Source organism: Corvus hawaiiensis, chromosome 1, assembly GCF_020740725.1.
Source record: "Corvus hawaiiensis isolate bCorHaw1 chromosome 1, bCorHaw1.pri.cur, whole genome shotgun sequence".
Lineage (NCBI taxonomy): Eukaryota > Metazoa > Chordata > Aves > Passeriformes > Corvidae > Corvus > Corvus hawaiiensis.
In genome coordinates, this window is record NC_063213.1 from 93,703,438 (window position 1) to 93,719,081 (window position 15,644).

The following is a 15,644-nucleotide window of genomic DNA, read 5'->3' on the forward strand; positions in this document are numbered from 1 at the left end:
CAGGAGGGGACCTCCCTTTTCCCACTGGAATTCAGTCCCAGGACACTTTGGGGATGTTCCCACATCGCCAAACCAAACCAGCTCCTCCGTCCCCAACCCGAGCCCTTCCCACGCTCCTTGAGGTCTCCAGTGCTGAGGATTCATGGATTCATGGATGCCCCTCTGCTGTCCCATCCCTGACACAGCCCGAGGCCACTTGGGAATGTTGGTCATGAAATGACATCAAAAATGTCCTAAATTCCAAGGAATTTTGGGTTTGGTAGCTGCTCCAAGCTGGAAAAGCCTTTTGGGCTTGGACACATCAGAGCTCGGGTGATGGGAGGTTCCCACATCCCGAATCCACGTGGAGTAACTCGAGGTCAGTCCCTCCTTTCCACTCAAAGGAGTGGGAAGAAGTCCCAAAGTGACTTCAGGAGCAGAATTGATGGGATCAGATCAGCCCCGCAGGCTGTCACCTCGTCTCCTCGGGATTCCTGCTGCTCTCACATCCCAACAAAGCCGGGATTCCATCTGGGACCCAGCATTGACGAGGAAGTCGTTAACGAGGCCCCATTTGCCCTAAACCTGGAACATTCCCGGATCTGGATCCACGCTGGTGGCCAGCAGTGCCACCTCCACATCCCAGGAGTTTCTGGAGGAGAATGAATCATTCCTCAGCTTCCCACTATTCCGCAGGATTTCCCCACTATTTCGTTGTGCATTTCAATTTCCGACAGCTCCGGGAGAATCCCGGGAGCCGGGAATCCCAACCATTCCCAGCCAGGAGCTGCTTCTCCAGGGGCTGCAGAGAGGGCTGGGAGGACATGGGCAGGGGACAAGAGGACATCAGGGGACACTGGGTGAGGTTCTGTGGATCTCAGGGATTCCGGATTTAACTCTGGCGAAGGGATCTGCCGCCCTCTCCCAAGAGGATTTTCCTCACAGAATCATGGAATCATGGAATGGTTTGGGTTGGAAAGGGCCTTAAAGCCACAGTGCCACCCCACCCCTGGCAGGGACACCTCCCACTGTCCCAGGCTGCTCCCAGCCCCAGTGTCCAGCCTGGCCTGGGACACTGCCAGGGATCCAGGGGCAGCCCCAGCTGCTCTGGGAATTCCGTCCCACCCTCCCAGGCAGGAATTCCTTCCCCAAATCCCACCTAAACTGACCCTGCCCACCCAGGAGCTTCCAAAGGCAAACAAAGCAAAGGTGGGGATGGGTTTAGGCTGGGATTTGCTGGGATAAACGGGAGCATCCCAGTGCTCCGATCCTGCCCCTTCCAGCCCCTCCGAGGCGTCACCTCCCAGCTCAGCAAAGCCCCAGCCAGGAGTTGCTCTGGATCCGCACATTCCTGCAGTTTGGGGAACAACCCCCTGCCAGCTCTTCCCAAATGCCTTTGACGATGGAGAACATCCCAGTCCCAGTCCCATCCCAATCCCATCCCAATCCCATCCCAGTCCCATGCCAGTCCCATCCCAATCCCATCTCATCTCCACAGCCCCACAGCATCCCGGGATCTGCTCCAGCTGCCCAAATCCCAGACCAAGCCGGGCTCAAACTCTTCCCAAGCTCCCCCATCTCCTCCAGCTCCCGCTGTTCCCGCTCCTGCCGATCCCACCCACCCCCACGGCTCTGCTGGGTGTTGATCCCCTTCCAGCACTCCGGAGGAGATTCCATCTGCTTCCCTCAGTAATTCCCTGACACCTCCGATGAAAAAATTCCTGTTTCGTTTAATTTGTTGGGCAACAGGAATTGTTTTCCCAAAATATTTTCCATCCAGAATCGCTCTGCCCATTTCTGCACCTGCCCCAGCTTGAATTCCACGGATTTCCCATGCCCAGGGGCCGTGCCCAGGTGTATCCATGGGTAAATCCCTGTCCATCCACACCAAGATCCAGCCTGCAGGTATCCAAAATAACCTCAAAACCAGCAGGATTTGGAATTTTAAAGGGGAAATCCTGGAATGAAGCCAGCGGCGCCCATGGAAAGGGAGGGAAAGGCCACACCATGGAAAAAAACGTTGGAAAAAAGCCCCACAATTACAGAATTCCATCAGTGATGATAACCAGGAGAACAAAATAAACGGGATTTTTTTTAGAGGAGCTGCCAAGCCCAGACAGCTTTCCTTGTTTCTCCTGCACCGGGATGAAACCGTAAACATGGAATTGGCTCGGAAAAATTGTCCCTTCCCCTAAGAAGTCTATTTCTTCCAAAATTTCTACTTGCCGCCAGGAGAGGGAAGTTAAAAGCCCAGCTTGGATGGAAACGCCTGGATCAGAACTCATTAACTGCATCCTAAATATTCCCAGTCCATGCTGGGATTCAGGAGCTTTAGTGGGGATGAAACTTTTCCTGGAATTGAGGGAAAAGGGAGGGACCAGCAGCACCAAAAACCTGGGATCGGAGTAATTAATTTCTGAAGGAATTTTCCCTGGACACAGCAAATCCCAAAGGGCTCCATGGACTCTGAACGTCCCAAGGAAAAATCCCATCCATGATTTTATTCATATTTCCAATTTTAGGAATTTTTTTTCCAATTTGAAAATTTTTTTCCCCAATTTTTTCCAATTTTAACAGCACTTGGAATGGCTTTTTCTGGGAAAACCTCCTGGAGCTCTGGGGCTGAGCTGCTGCTCTTCCCTTCCCAGTTTTTATAACCACCCGTCAATGTGGGGAAAACAACCCTGAAATCCTGGGATTGGCTCAGGGAAACTCAAACCAATCCCAATCCCTTGGGAGCTGGGCTGTCCCTCCCAGTTTTTAACCTCCTTTGGGATGTTGGGATCACTTCATTTATCCCAGAGCCTGGAAATTCAGTTTTTAGCCCATTCCAGGTTAGGAATACTCAAAACTTCCTCAGAAATGGCATTTTCCCATTCCTGCACCCAGCAGAGTCTCCCAACAAATCCTCAGCCCATTTTTTGGAATCACCCATCAGTGTGGGGGAAACAACCCTGAAATCTTGGGATTGGCTCAGGGAAACTCAAATCAGTCCCAATCCCTTGGGAGCTGGGCTGTCCCTCCCAGTTTTTAACCTCCTTTGGGATGTTGGGATCACTTCCTTCATCTCCAGCCCCACTCTCAGAGCCCAGAAATTCAGTTTTTAGCCCATCCTGGGTTGGGAATAATCCAAAATTCCTCAGAGAACTGCATTTTCCTACATTAAACCCATTCCTGCTCTCAACAAATCCCAAGCTGCTCTTTTCCCTGAAGGATTAAAAGAGCTTTAATTAAATCCGGGATTAATTCAGGATCTGCTCCCAGCTGGCTGCAGAGGGAAGCTCAGCTTCCTGCTCCTGTTGTTGCCTTGCCATGACTTTTCTGGGAGGAGCATCCCTGGAAAACTTGGCAAGGAGCTCCAGCAGAGCTCGGCTGGGACCAAGCTCATCCCTGAAAATTCAGGATTTAAAATCCCAAGTGCTGCCGAAAGCTGGGAGCTTCCCTGTCCCTGTGCCGGGAATGAACAGCTGGAGCTGATGCCAGCACTGATTTATTGGGAAATCAGGATACAGCCGGAGCCAGGAGGGGTTTCTGGTTGGAACTGTTATCCCCAGCCCTGGAATTGTTATCCTCTGGAATTGTTATCCCAGCCAGCAGCTCCGTGGGGGATATTCCTGCTTGGAGAAAGCCAGAGCAGGTCCCACACGGCTCCACCTGGGAATTCCTCAGTCAATTCCCATCAATCTCCTCCTGCACCGGGCAGAGGGAACAGAGCTGGGAAGGGTTTGGATTCTCCCAGATTTTCGCTGTCCTTGGCCTCAGTTTCCCTTCAGCAGAATGGGAACAACCTCCCAAGGAATTCCTTGGGCTGGAAGCGTCTCCAGGAGCTCTTCCCACCCCCAGGAGCCCCCAAAGCCTAGGAGAGGCTTGGGGGGGGGGGGGGGCAGCGGCCCCGGGAGCACCGGGAGCCACATCTGGCAGGGACCCAGATGTGCCTCCTGGGCATCCTGGAGGGATTCCGGGTGTTCCTTGGGAAGGAAGGACCTGGATCTGGGCCAGACACGCCCCGGAGATGCCGTGGGACGTTGAGTTCATCCCAAGGTTTTCCAGCATCCTTTGCTTGGTGTCACCATGGGGACGATGAGCCAGGGCTGCGCCACCTTCCAGGGACTCCCAATTCCCGGGGATTCCCACTTCCCAGAGATCCCCAACCTTCCCAGGGATCCCCAACTTTCCAGGGACTCCCAATTCCAGGGGATTCCCACCTTCCAGGGATCCCCCACTTCCCAGGAGCCGCCCCACCTCCTGTGTGACCCCTGGGAAGGGCAGGAATTCCCAGCACTGGGATTGAGCCCTCCGAGCTGCTCTGGGTGTGCTCCCTGTTCCCACCAACCCCGAGATTCCCAAAATCCACCCAGATCCCTCTCGTTATTCCGGGAAGTGCGCAGGACTGGGATTTGTGTCCTCAGGTCGCTCCAGGCCCTGCTGGGCACCGCGGGCTCATCCCAGCCAGGGATCCCGGGATGTTCCCTGTGCTCCCAGGGAATCTCCTGCCCCTCCAACCCCTCTGTATCCAGGCAGGAACCTTGATCCAACTCCCAACGCTCGCATTTTTCCCAGACAAAGATTTACAGATTAAAACAAAATATCCAATTGCCATGGAAACGCGGCTCCAAGGAAGCAGGAGCTGCAATCCCACCCTGGAAAAACCTGGACTTGTGAAGGCACCAGTTCCGCCGGTTTGGCTGGCCCGAGTGTGCTCTGGTTTCCACGGAATGGGGGTTTAGTTCCCTGGAAGCTGCCTGGGAATGGGGAGGTGAAGCTGGAACCCGAGGGCTGATCCCAGCTGAGGCCACGCAGCTTTTCCAGGGAAAACCAGATTTGTCCTGGGGGTGTTTTTGCCGTGGGCTGAGCTCCGGGAGCAACTGGGGATAAGGAGTTTCCTCATGGATAAAAGGGAGACGTCTGCCACATCCACCGGGAAAAGGGGCTGTTCCCGCTGGGATACGGCAGGAATGACATCCCGGGGGCTGCGCGGGGGCAGAGCGAGCCCAGCCCCGCTGGATTTCAAGGAATAAATTTATCCCGGAGCAAAGGAGGCTCAGGGGGGACCTTGTGGCTCTGCACAAGTCCCTGACAGGAGGGGGCAGCCGGGGGGGTCGGGCTCTGCTGCCAGGGAACAGGGACAGGAGGAGAGGGAACGGCCTCAGGCTGGGCCAGGGGAGGGGCAGGGTGGATTTAGGGAAAATTTCCCCTTGGAAAGCGCGGTCAGGCCCTGGGAGGGGCTGCCCAGGGAGGTCTGGAGCCATCCCGGTGGAGACACCTCCGCTGCCGTTTCCATTTGCTTCCGGGGGAAGGGAACGGCAGGAACGGGAGAGAGAGGAAAATCGGCTTTGCCAGCAAAAGAGGGACACTCAGGGAATTTGGGATGGAGCAAAGGCTGGGAAAGAAGCAGCGGGATCTGATCCCAAGGGATGAGGGCACGGAGCCAATGCTTCCCTCTGGCACCTCTGGAATTCCACCCTGGAAGTGTCCGAGGCCAGGCTGGGATAGGGGGAGGTGTCCCTGCCCATGGGATGGGCTTTGAAGTCCCTCCCAGCCCAAAGCATTCCATGATTCTGGAATTCCTACAGCACCGAGTGGGATAAATATCCAGGATAAATCCCAGATCCCACCTACCCTGGGCTGGGACCCAGAGCTTCCTGACAGAAATTCCTGATTTATCTCCCATTTTCCTTTCTTGGGTGCCTCCCACCCCATCCCTGGGCCATGGAGAGGGGAAGAAGCCGCAGCTCCAGAGCTCGTCCAGCTCCTCCCCAGCCTGGAGAGGATTTTCCCTGCTCCCTCCTTTCCCAGCTCCCTCCTTCCCGAGGAGCAGGAGGTGTTGTACAACCCCACGGAGCCGCTGTGCTATTTTTAGGGAACATATTGCATTTGCATCCCGAAGCTGGGGCCAGATGGCTCCGTGGATATCATTAAGGAGCTCCTTACATAATCCAGGAGCAGCAGGAAGCGCCAGGATTCCAGCCCAGGGCTGGGAAAGGTTCTGCTGGATAAGCAGCAGCCGGGGATTCAATATTCCAGCTCCTTGCTCCTATGAATTGTTAAAAAGAGGGAACAAATGTCTGGGAACTGCACTTGCGGGGGTCATCCCAGGGCAGGCAGGGATGCTCCTGCCAGCTGATGCAGCTTCCACGATCAAGGAATACAAATCCCCTTCCCACCTCGGCATCCCTTGGGAATCCCGTGTGGCAGTGAAAGGAGGAGGCAGGAGAGCCAAAACCTCCGGAGCTCCGTGGGTATCATTAGAGAGCTCCTTACAGCATCCAGGAGCAGCAGGAAGCTCCAGGTTTCCAGGCAGGGCTGGGAAAGGTTCTGCTGGATGAGCAGGAGCCAGGGGTTCAATATTCCAGCTCCTCGCTCGTTTTTAATCATTAAAAGGAGGGAACGAGTGTCCCATACCCCGCTCTCCCGCTGGGATCATCCTGGCAGGCAGGGAGGCTCCTGAGATGCTGCTTCCACGATCCCTCCGTGCTGGGGAAGGAATACAAATCCCCTTCGCACCTGAGCATCCCTTGGGAATCCCGTGGGGCAGCGAAGGGGCAGGAGGGAGCAGCGCCCGAACTCCGGAGCCATCCCGGTACCTCCGGCATGGCCGGAGCTGCTGCGGGAGCCGGAGCGGGGAGGGAGCCGAGATTCCCTGGAGGGGAGGGAGGGAGGGAGGGATGGATGTTCCCAGCATCCAGGGCCGGGGGCGGCACCCGCTGCCAGCTTGGTTCGGCTGCTGCCCCAGGGACAGGTGATGCCATGAAGATTTTTGCCTTTTCTTTTATACCCCTGTTATACCTCTTTACAGCTTCTGTATTCCCAGTGCTTTTTGCCTACATTCTTGGACTTGTTTGTTAAGCTAAGAGACTAAACATTTTAGAAGCTTCGTAGCTAGGGATCAGTGTGCCCCAGACCCCAAGGTCCTCTCCCGAACATATTCTGTAAACCAAGCTAGAACCATCCAGGGGAAGGTTCCTTTGGGAGGGGGGGCTCACTTGAACCTCTCATTGGGGAATCTTTGATATATCTGCTAATTAGTAAAGCCTATAATGTTATACCCAATGTTGGAGGGGCAGAGACAGAGAGATAGACTCGGTGGGGTGCATCTCGATGCATATGACCTGGACGTGTACACCTAAGGATCCTTAAGAATAAATACCAAGGTAAAATCCCTTTTCCCCTTCTAACCGTGTATGCCTCTTGATTTTAAGACCAGGAAAAGACATCACAGGGATGATCCCAAATAACTCAAAATAAGGGAAAACAGGTCGGAAAGGCACAGGAGCAGATCCCGCTCATCCCTCCCCCGCCAGGAGCTTCGCTGCTGCCCCTGGAACATCCTGAGAAATGAAACAGGGAAAAGCTGCTGCTGATTGCGGCTGGTGGAGGAGCCGGGGGGAAGCAGAGTTCCCGGGGATGAGGAGGGGTCCTGGCACTGCTGCTGCTCCTTTGGGATGGAGGGATGGAGGGATGGAGGGATGGATGGATGGGATGTCCAAGGGTCCAGCCAGGATGAAAGGGAGATCAGGGAATCCTGGAATGATTTGGGTGGGAAGGGACCTCAAAGCCCCTCCAGTGCCAGCCCTGCCCTGGCAGGGACACCTCCCACTGTCCCAGGCTGCTCCCAGCCCCAATGTCCAGCCTGGCCTGGGCACTGCCAGGGATCCAGGGGCAGCCCCAGCTGCTCTGGGCACCCTGTGCCAGGGCCTGCCCACCCTGCCAGGGAACAATTCCTGCCCAATATCCCATCCATCCCTGCCCTCTGGCACTGGGATCCATTCCCTGTGTCCTGTCCCTCCATCCCTTGTCCCCAGTCCCTCTCCAGCTCTCCTGGAGCCCCTTCAGGCCCTGCAAGGGGCTCTGAGCTCTCCCTGGAGCCTTCCCTTCTCCAGGAAAGGATTTTCCCTCTCTGTATCCCAAGGCATCCCAAAGCCTTGCAGCTTCTCCCTCCCTTTGTCCCCCCAGCCCTGTCCCCTCCTGCCACCCCCACCCCCCTCCGGAGGATTTTATGGGTAAATAAATGGAAATAGAAAACATTTGCCCCGAGTTCCAGTGGCACCCCCGGGGCATTCCCAGCTCCGGGGGCAGCAGGAGGGCTGAGATTTCCCAACCAAGCCGAGAAAACTCCAGGCAGCTCCTCCTGCTGGAATTGGGCTGGAGAGAGGGAAAAGAGACCAAAATATCAGCCTGGAGATGCGGGGAGGGAATGGAGCTGGCACGGGGAGGTTTTCAAGGAATGGGGAGGAAACAGCAGGAGATGAAATCCAGGAATGAGATAAGAACGAGGCAGAGCTGACCCCTGATGGATTCTCCAGGAGAGACAAACCAGAGAATGCTCATTCCTCATCTTCCGAGCTGCCCATCAACCCCAGCGATCCATCCATCCATCCATCCCCCCATCCCTTGACTTATTGAGATGGAAAATCCCTTTTTAAGGAGTTGTGGAGCGTGGGTGGCTCCAGCCCGGATCTCATCCCGTTCCTCTCCCAGATCCGCCCTCCCAGGTGCCCACGCCCCAGGGCAGGGGACTCCAGCAGCCCTGAAGTGGAAGTGGCACCCCCAGCTCTGCTCACCGGGGGGGTGGATGGGGACAGGGAATGGAGCAGCCCAGGAGCGGCTGGGACGGGAGAGGAGCGGCAAAGGCGGGATTTGGGAGGAGCCCAGCACAGCTTGGGTTGTGTCTGGCGAGGGGAAGGCTCCGGATCCTCTCTATAAATATTCCCAGGCAAACACCAGACGGGAGCAGAACATTTCCACCGGCAGGAAAAACAGTGGAGAAAACAAAGGATCGGGACTGGAACGGGTTTTCCCGGGATTGCGACCCCAGCCCCGTTATCCGGGGATGCCGCAGCCGGGTCCCAGCCCCAGCTGAGGGGACAGGTGGCAACAGAGAGGGGCTTGGACATTTTCCCCTCAGATCAGCTCTGACATCCCTTGGGATGCGGGCTGTGAGCTGCTCTAGCCCGGAATTACAGGGAGTCTCCATGAGCTGCAGGAGCTGGAGGAAAAGGTTGGAAAAATGATGGAAAGAAGCCCCGAGGGGAACACTCAGGGGGCTGGAGGAGCAAACTGGGGATCCTCTGCTCCTCACTGGGACCAGACTGGGACTGGATCCAGACTTTGGCTTCGGGGAGATGCTGGATGAGGACAGAACTGGGGGAAAACGTGGTCCCGCCCTGGAGGTGACGCTTCCAAGAGAGCTGGAGGTCCCCTGGGTGGACCCAGGGTGAGCAGATCCCAAGGAAAAGCTGAGCTGGCTCAGAGCCCTTTTCTCCAGGTGTGAATTCCATGCAAGAGGAAACGGCCTCAGGCTGTGCCAGGGGAGGCTGAGGTTGGAAAATTTCGTCACGGAAAGGGTCCCGTGGTGGAGTCCCCGTTCCTGCAGGGATTCCAGTCCCCGTGGATGTGGCACTTGGGCACAGGAGCCAGTGGTGGCCTGGGCAGTGCTGGGGGGTGCTGGACTCATCTCAGAGGGCTTTTCCAGCCTGAACAATTCCATAACTCTGGGTTCCAAGACATCTTTCCCCATAGAGACCAGGAATTCTGCCTCCCCTGCCCGGCACATTTAACACCAAATCTCTCTCTCCCACCCCCCTTCTCCTTCCAGAGCTTCCAGGGACAGAAAGGAGCCTTTTCCATCCACAACCTCCTTCCCTTCCCGCTGCTCCCGCTCCAAAACATCCGAGCAGCTCCTTGAGTGGGATCCTCTGTCACTCGGCCAAACCCCGCAGACGGCTCTTCCCGGCTTTTCCCGGCTCTTCCCGGCTTTTCCCGGCTCTTCCCGGCTCTTCGCGGCTCTTCCCTCTTTTCCCGGAGCAGTGGCAAAGCAAACCCACACCACAGATATTCCAATGGCTCCGCTCCACACGGGCACAGCCCCTTCCCAGGGCTCCCGGCTTTCCCTGGCGGTGGCAGAATTCCAAACCCATCCCAGCCAGCCCCGTTTGTGCCCAGGGACTGAAGACTCTGCTCCGTCCCAGCTCCGGTGTGGCTGTCCCTGCCAGGACCGTCTCAGCCCTGTCCCCGTCCCTGTCCCTGTCCCAGCCCTGTCCCTGTCCCTGTCCCAGCCCTGTCCCAGCCCTGTTCCTGTCCCAGCCCTGTTCCTGTCCCTGTCCCAGCCCTGTTCCTGTCCCTGTCCCAGCCCTGTCCTGTCCCAGCCCTGTCCCTGTCCCTGTCCCAGTCCTGTCCCTGTCCCAGCCCTATCCCTGTCCCAGCCCTGTCCCTGTCCCTGTCCCAGTCCTATCCCTGTCCCAGCCCTATCCCTGTCCCAGCCCTGTCCCTGTCCCTGTCCCAGCCCTGTCCCTGCCCTGTCCTGTCCCAGCCCTGTCCCAGCCCTGTCCCTATCCCTGTCCCAGCCCTGTCCCTGCCCTGTCCTGTCCCAGCCCTGTCCCAGCCCTGTCCCTGCCCTGTCCCTGCTGTGCCGGAACACGAGGGGGGATGGGAGTGTGGCCTGCAGGTGCCCCGTGGCTCCCGTCAGTGTCCCCAGGTGCCAGGGGAGCCGTGCCCACAGCCCCCCCCCTGTCCCCAGCTGTCCCTAAAGCACAGGGAGGATGAGCTTCCCTCACTCCATGAGGGGACAGCAGGAGGGAAAAGGGCCGAATCCATGGATTTGGGGGCCGTTGGCACACCCAGCGCCATCCTCCTCCCCTGCCCCCCTGGACTGTCCCTCTCTGTCCCCAGCTGCCTCCTCCCCGCACCTGCAGATTCATTTTGTCCCCTCCACCCCCTCCAGAGCCAGCGGCTCCTTCCCAGATCCACCTGCCCCAGGGAAGCCCAGCAGGAGCCTTGGGAGCTCCCTCCGAGCGGGTTTTTACTGGCCCAGAGCTGGGCATTCGTCCCTCCGGAGCAGATTATTGATTATTCCGGAGCAGATTCTTTATTCCTTCGGAGCTGTTGGTTTGCTCCTCCAAAGCTGATTATTGATTCCTCCAGGGCAGATTCTTTAACATTCCACACCAGATTATTTTGTCCTCCAGAGCAGATTTTTTGTCCCTCCAGAGCGAATTCTTCGCTCCTCCAGCGTGGATTATTTCATATTCCAGAGCAGATGATTTACTGCTTCAGTGAAATTTACTCCTTCAGAGGGGATTATTGATTCCTCCAGAGCAGATCATTTAATACTCCAGACCAGATTATTTTCCCCTCTAGAACAGATCATTTAATACTCCAGACCAAATTATTTCATCCTCCAGAGCAGATTCTTTGTCCCTCCAGAGCAAATTCTTCCCTCCTCCAGCGTGGATTATTTCATATTCCAGAGCAGATGATTTATTCCTTCCGACAAAACGATTTCCACTCTTTCAGAGCAGATTATTTATTCCTCCAGAGCAGTTATTTGTCCTCCAGAGCAGATTCTTTCCTCCTCCAGAGCAGATTCTTTGCTCTTTCCGAGCTGTTTATTTATTACTCCAGAGCAGATTGTTTGATATTCCAGAGCAGATTCTTTGTCCCTCCAGGGCAAATTATTTATTCCTCCAGAACAGATTATTTTTCTCCTCCAGAGCAGATTCTTGGCTCCTCCTGAGATGATTATTTCATATTCCAGAGCAGAGTTTTTGGCCTTTCAGAGCAGATTTTTCACTCTTTCGGAGCAGATTCTTTGCTCCTCCAGACCAGATGATTTCATATTCCAGAGGAGAATATTTCCCATTCCAGACCAGATGATTTCATATTCCAGAGGAGATTATTTCCCATTCCACAGCAGATGATTTCCAATTCCAGAGCAGATGATTTTTTCCCTCCAGAGCTGCCCCAAGCAATGCTGGTTTAAGAGAACATTCCCAGCTCCTGCTGCTGCTCGGCACAATGAAAACACTTCCAGAGCCTCTCCAGCAGGGAAAACCCTTCCCCAGGAGGGGAAAACCCTTCCCAGGAGGGGAAAAACCTTCCCCAGGACGGGAAAACCCTTCCCAGGAGGAAAAACCTTCCCAGGAGGAGAAACCTCTTCCCGGGAGCAGAAAACCCTTCCCACACCAGCACAGGAATTCAGGAATTGCCCTCGGGAAGCACCAGCCAGACAAAGTAGGAGCAAAGGATGATCCCTGAGCCAGAGGGATTAATCCAATGGAATTTAATTAGCCCTTGGAATTTTATCTCCAAAGCTTTTTGCAGCCCTGAGCTCTCCTGGCGTCTCCCTGGGGTCGAGTGAAACGCTCCGGGCTCTTCCAGGAAGGCAACGGAGCCACACAGGGAAGGGTCGGGATCAGAGAGGCTGGGAATGGCCTGGATCATTCCCAAGGGAGACCAGAGCACCCTAAACCTCACGTGAGGCCCTGGGACCTCGCTCCCAGCGCTTGGAAAAAACAGGAATAAAAATCCAGTCTTTGCAAACACCTTTGGAGCTCCTGGCACAGGGAACAGCCCCCAACTTCGTCACCTTGGTGGCACCATCCCAAATCCCAAAGCTTTTCCCATGTTTTCCCACAGATTCCCAAATAGTCCTGCTGTTCCAAGGGCTCCTATTTCAGCTGTGAGCATTTGGCAGCAGCAAAGGCTCCGAGGAAAGCTGGACATGCAGATTTCATTGCAATCCCTTGGTTTTCAGGGCCTTATCTCGGCTTTCCCAGATTCCCAGAGTTCGGATTCCCTCGGTTTTGCCTTCAATGAACATTTCCCTGAATTTCGGGCTTTTTTGTTTTCCTTTTTAAAGGAGCCTTTGGGAGCAGCCTCAGCCCTGGAAGGATTTTCCTGGGTTGGGTTTGGGGTCGCAGCTTTTGGTTGAACAAAATTCTGGGAAAATTCCAGGGAGGAGAAATTTCAGGGAAACTTCCAGGGCCCAAAGGGGCTCCAGGAGAGCTGCAGAGGGACTGGGGACAAGGCATGGAGGGACAGGACACAGGGAATGGATCCCAGTGCCAGAGGGCAGGGATGGATGGGATATTGGGAATTGGCAATTCCTGGCTGGGAGGGTGGGGAGGGGCTGGGCTGGAATTCCCAGAGTTGTTTTGCTTAAAAATCCCCCGGGAAAAGCCACGCCCAGGAGCCCCAGCTGGGGCTGCACTGGGAAGATCCTGATTCCTGGAGAGGCTGGGAATTCCCAGGAGCGATAACCGGGACAATCCCCCCAAACCCAGCGGCTCAGGGCTGTTCATCCCTCTGGAAAGGGGAATGAATGGGAAAGGAAAAGGGGCCTGGAATAACCCAGAGGGGCTCAGGCCAGGAGAAGCCGTTGGATTTCTGGAATAGGGAAATCTGCTCTTGGATCAGCCCATCCCAGGCAGGGGCACCTTCGGGAGGCTGCTCCGTGTCACCTGGAACGTGCTGGGTCCTGGCCCTTGTCCTGGTGAGAGCCGGGATTCCCTGGGTCAGCCAGAATTCCCCGGATTATCCAGAATTCCCTGAATCAGACGGAATTCCCTGAGTTAGCCAGGATTCCCCGAATTATCCAGGATTCCCCAAATTATGCAGAATTCCCTGAGTTGGCCAGGATTCCCTGAGTTAGCCAGGATTCCCTGGATTATCCAGAATTCCCTGGATTAGCCGGGATTCCCTGGATTACCCAGAATTCCCTGGATTAGCCGGGATTCCCAGCGAGAGCAGATCCACGTTTCCTCCTCCCACAGCGCTGTTTCCTCTGCCCCAGAAGCTGAATCGTTTCCTCCTGAGCAGCACCAAAACCCCCCGGGCGCGGCTCAAAGGCTCCTCAGGGTTTGGGTCCTCGAGGTTGTCGCAAACCCCACGAACTCCCGGGTTCGGGAATTGCTCTCCAGGCCCTCTGGAATTCTCTGGAGCTGAGGAGAGCCAAGGCAGGGCTTGGAAAGCGATTTTTGCTCTGCTGAGATGGAGCAGGAGCTGCTGCTTCCATGCGCCCGGGGGTTTGTAGGAGCTGCTCCAGGCCTGGATTGCCCCAAGGGATATTTTCCTTGAAACCCAAAGGTGGTTTGGGTTTAATAAACAGGGGAATGTTCGTTTCTGGCTGCTCCGGGATTTCTGAGCCCGAAAGAGGGGATGTTTCAGCCCCCAAAAGCAGCTGGGAGTGAGCAGGAGCCTGAAGTTCCCCACGAGGGGTCTCCTCAGCAGGCAGGGAGGGAAGTCATGGAAAACATTCCCGTGTTGTGTCCATCAGTCCCTCTGCTGTCCAGGATGAGCCGAAGCTGAGGCCCGGCCGGGAGCTGCTCTGAGGAACCTTCAGCCCATGCTGGTGCTCTCAGCACCTCTTGGAGCATCCTCGGGGTCTCGTTTGGGCATTTAAACAAAAAATGATAAAACCCCAGGAATCCTGAGGGTTGTTTGCCGCAGGAATTTCATCTCCTGCTTTCCCAGCAGCCAGGCCCCTCAACATGGCTGGGAAACTGCTCCCATTCCTGGCTCCTGCTGGAGAATCCCACGTCTTGGGGATTGGAAGGGACTGGAAGGATGCTCCATTCCCACTCCTGCCCTGGCAGCGACACCTCCCACTGTCCCAGGCTGCTCCAGCCCCATCCAGCCCAGCCTGGATCCCGGGATCCAGGGGATCTCAGCCTCCCAGGAAACCTCCCAGCGACAGTGGAGACAGGAACGCCGTGGGAAGGAAGAACTCAGCCCCTTCCATCCCATGGATCTCCCCGTGCCCACATTCCTCTGGCTCTGGAACACCTGGATCCTGCCCTGCATCCACCTCCAGGGCTGGAATTCCCTTGGAGAGCCTGGCTGGGCGCAGCCGGGGATTGAATTCCAAACACACTGGAATTATTATGCAAATATTTGGAAATAATCAAGTGCCGCCCTCCCCTCAGAGGAGCTGAAGGAGGCGTTGCCATGGCAACAGCCACTCTCAACCACCAGCGTTCCCATTTGGGATTCTGGAGGTGTCCAGGGAGCTCCAGAGGATCCAGGATGGTCTGTCCAGGAGAAGGCCAAGGTCAGCTCCAGGGCAAGCAGGTCCTCCCAGGGCTGGGCATGGGCCCAGGAGCTCCTCCTGCACCACCTGAGCACATCAAAGCCCTGTGGGTGGAGCTTTTCCGTGAATCCTGCACAATTCCAGGTTTAATTCTCGGTCACTGCCAGCGCAATCCAAGACCAGGATGTCAACCCAGGTCCAGGGATACGAGAATCCAAAATCAGCCCAGGGTCAGGGACATGAGAGTCCAACACTAACCCAGGTCCAGGACAGGAGAATCCAATGTCAACACAGGTCTAGGAATATGAGAACCCAAACTAACCCAGAGCCAGGGACAGGAGAGTCCAAAATCACCCCAGGGACAGGAGAATCCAACATAACCCAAGTCCCAGGATTTGAGAATCCAGCCCTAACCCAGACCCTGGGACAGGAGAATCCAGCCCTAACCCAGACCCCGGGACAGGAGAATCCAGCCCTAACCCAGACCCCGGGACAGGAGAATCCAGCCCTAACCCAGACCCCGGGACAGGAGAATCCAGCCCTAACCCAGACCCCGGGACAGGACACTTCCTCCTCGAGCCTCTGACCTTGAGCTGAGTGTGACTTCCAGCTCAGGCTGGGTGGGATGGGCACAGATGGGGTCGGGCTCGGGGGCAGGATGGCACTGGCGGGTGTTGAACATCCCCGGGCCCTGGCACAAAGCCGGCTCCGGGCTCCGAGGGCACCGCAAGCCCCAGGAGCTTTGACAAAAGAACACTTGGGGTGGTTTTCTCTCCCTCAGGCTCGAGGCCATGGCCAGGACAGGTCCCCAGTACCTCTGGAACGCTCAGGGCTTGGAGGGTGTTAAAGGAGGGAGCAG

At 56.1% G+C, this 15,644-nt stretch overlaps 1 protein-coding gene across 3 annotated transcripts in view; it reads right to left on the reverse strand.

Moving 5' to 3' along the window:
• LOC125330980 (acid-sensing ion channel 2) overlaps positions 1–15,644 on the reverse strand; it is a 392,135-nt gene that overhangs the window by 19,077 nt on the left and 357,414 nt on the right. The window lies entirely within an intron of this gene.